At 43.2% G+C, this 2,500-nt stretch overlaps 1 pseudogene; it reads right to left on the bottom strand.

The window, feature by feature from the left end:
- Positions 1 to 2,206: 2,206 nt before the first annotated feature.
- Positions 2,207 to 2,500, bottom strand: part of LOC128308468 (uncharacterized) — a 6,263-nt pseudogene continuing 5,969 nt past the window's right edge.

Below are 2,500 nucleotides of genomic sequence, written 5' to 3'. Positions count from 1 at the left end.
ACCCTTGTTTGCGGTTTTCGTTTGCTTCGATTCGTTCAGTCCATTACTCTTGTATGTGATTTTCGTTTGCTTCGAGTCGTTCAGTCCATTACCCTTGTCTATGATTTTCGTTTGCTTCGAGTCGTTCAGTCCAATACTTACCTTTGTCTATGATTTTCGCTCTAGCCCAGTCGCCCTGCGCTCTGGAAATCACATTCCAACTCTATCACCGATAGTGCTCACACCTTGGAAACCACATTTCACCCGGGGAACCTTAGGGTGGATTTTGAGCCTTTCGGGATTGCGAAACCATCATTTAACACTCTAAACTTAATTTCCGCAATCCCAGACGCACTTTCCATATGGTCTCCAAAAATGCGTGTGAGCTGACCTGGTCCCTTATAATAGGCAATGAACACGATTTTGGCAAAATATTTTTTTCAAAATTTTTTGACTCACCGGGTAAAATCGAATTTACTTGGGAAAAATGTTCTAGCAGGGGCCCTCCCATACAAATTTTTTTCTTCTCAAAAATGATTTTCGTTTCACTTTTCATACTCAGGGGAGTCTAAAATTGATGTTTTGAGTCACCATGAAAAAATTTTTTTTTTTGACCCGAGCTTGGGTCGCGACCCAAAAATCGACTCACTTGGGAAAAATGTTCTAGCAAAGGCCCTCCCATACAAAATTTTTTTCTTCTCAAAAATGATTTTCGTTTCACTTTTCATACTCAGGGGAGTCTAAAATTGATGTTTTGAGTCACCGAGAAAAAAAAATTTTTTTGACCCGAGCTTGTGTCGGCGACCCAAAATCGACGCACTTGGGAAATATGTTCTAGCAGGGGCCCTCCCATACAAAAATTTTTTCTTCTCAAAAATGATTTTCGTTTCACTTTTCATATTCAGGGGAGTCTAAAATTGATGTTTTGAGTCACCGAGAAAAAAAAATTTTTTTGACCCGAGCTTGTGTCGGCGACCCAAAATCGACGCACTTGGGAAATATGTTCTAGCAGGGGCCCTCCCATACAAAAATTTTTTCTTCTCAAAAATGATTTTCGTTTCACTTTTCATACTCAGGGGAGTCTAAAATTGATGTTTTGAGTCACCGAGAAAAAAAAATTTTTTTGACCCGAGCTTGTGTCGGCGACCCAAAATCGACGCACTTGGGAAAAATGTTCTAGCAGGGGCCCTCCCATACAAAAATTTTTTTTTGACTCACCGGGTAAAATGGTCGCACTTGGTAAAAATGTTCTAGCAGGGGCCCTCCCATACAAAAATTTTTTCTTCTCAAAAATGATTTTCGTTTCACTTTTCATACTCAGGGAAGTCTAATATTGAAGTTTTGAGTCACCGTGAAAAAATTTTTTTTTTGACTCACTGGGTAAAATGGTCGCACTTGGGAAAAATGTTCTACCAGGGGCCCTCCCATACAAAAAATTTTTATTTCTCAAATCGATCCGTGGTTTCACTTTTCATACTCTAGGGCCCATTTGCTTCAACTTTGGAAAAAATTTTCGATGATGAAAAATTTTCGCCTTCGACGTCCATCGACCACTCGACCCGAACTTGGTACTTTTGTATGGAGGTACCCGAGTGGTGACTTTTTCATACAAAAATTTTTATTTCTCAAATCGATCCGTGGTTTCACTTTTCATACTCTAGGGCCCATTTGCTTCAACTTTGGAAAAAATTTTCGATGATGAAAAATTTTCACCTTCGACGTCCATCGACCACTCGACCCGAACTTGGTACTTTTGTATGGAGGTACCCGAGTGGTGACTTTTTCATACAAAAATTTTTTTGCGAATACGTGTTCGTTCGCGATCATTTAGGCCATGAACCGCAAGTCCGCTGCGATAGAAATAGTGCATTGTAGTTACTCGACGAGAAAAAAAATCGGGACTTAGAAAAATTTTTGAAAGTCAAATCGTATTGACTTCCAACAACACCGGATAATAAACACACATTGCCTGTTGCACCACAGATCGCATTTGACTTAACAAATCGCCTGTTGGTACGCACATCACCATCGACTTTACCAATCGCGTTTCGCACCGCTAATCCCACTTGGCGTGGAGCCACGCACATAATGTTGCGAGGAGAGTATTAATCGGGACTTAGCGTTTTAAGCTCGCGAACACTCCACTATGGGAGTGCACGCAAGCACCAACTGTACACACACAACACAACAATCACTCTCGCGAACACTCCATTCCCAAAGTGAACGCGAGCACCAGCAAGCATGGGTCGCCTGAGAGGATCGATGCGAACGCATCTCTACAACTCGCAGCTCCCAGCCTGTAGTCCCGTCGTTTGCGGGCGGTCGAAGGTGTCGAAACTAGTTGTATCCACGGTCGACGGAAACACAGCCACCAGGGTTCCCTGTGGTAAGGTACTTCCACGTGCAGCGTGCTCCCGCCCGTTGCGGCTCAGTCTAGTGCTATAGCGGGGATGAGACGTCAGTGTGCGCGGGGCAGCACCGACGGATCTCGGAGGGTTGTTAAGCCCGCTAGCTTCCGATC

This window comes from Anopheles moucheti (genome assembly GCF_943734755.1).
Source record: "Anopheles moucheti chromosome X unlocalized genomic scaffold, idAnoMoucSN_F20_07 X_unloc_4, whole genome shotgun sequence".
NCBI lineage: Eukaryota > Metazoa > Arthropoda > Insecta > Diptera > Culicidae > Anopheles > Anopheles moucheti.
Note: the sequence above shows the minus strand (reverse complement) of the source record. Positions and strands in the feature narration are given on the sequence as shown.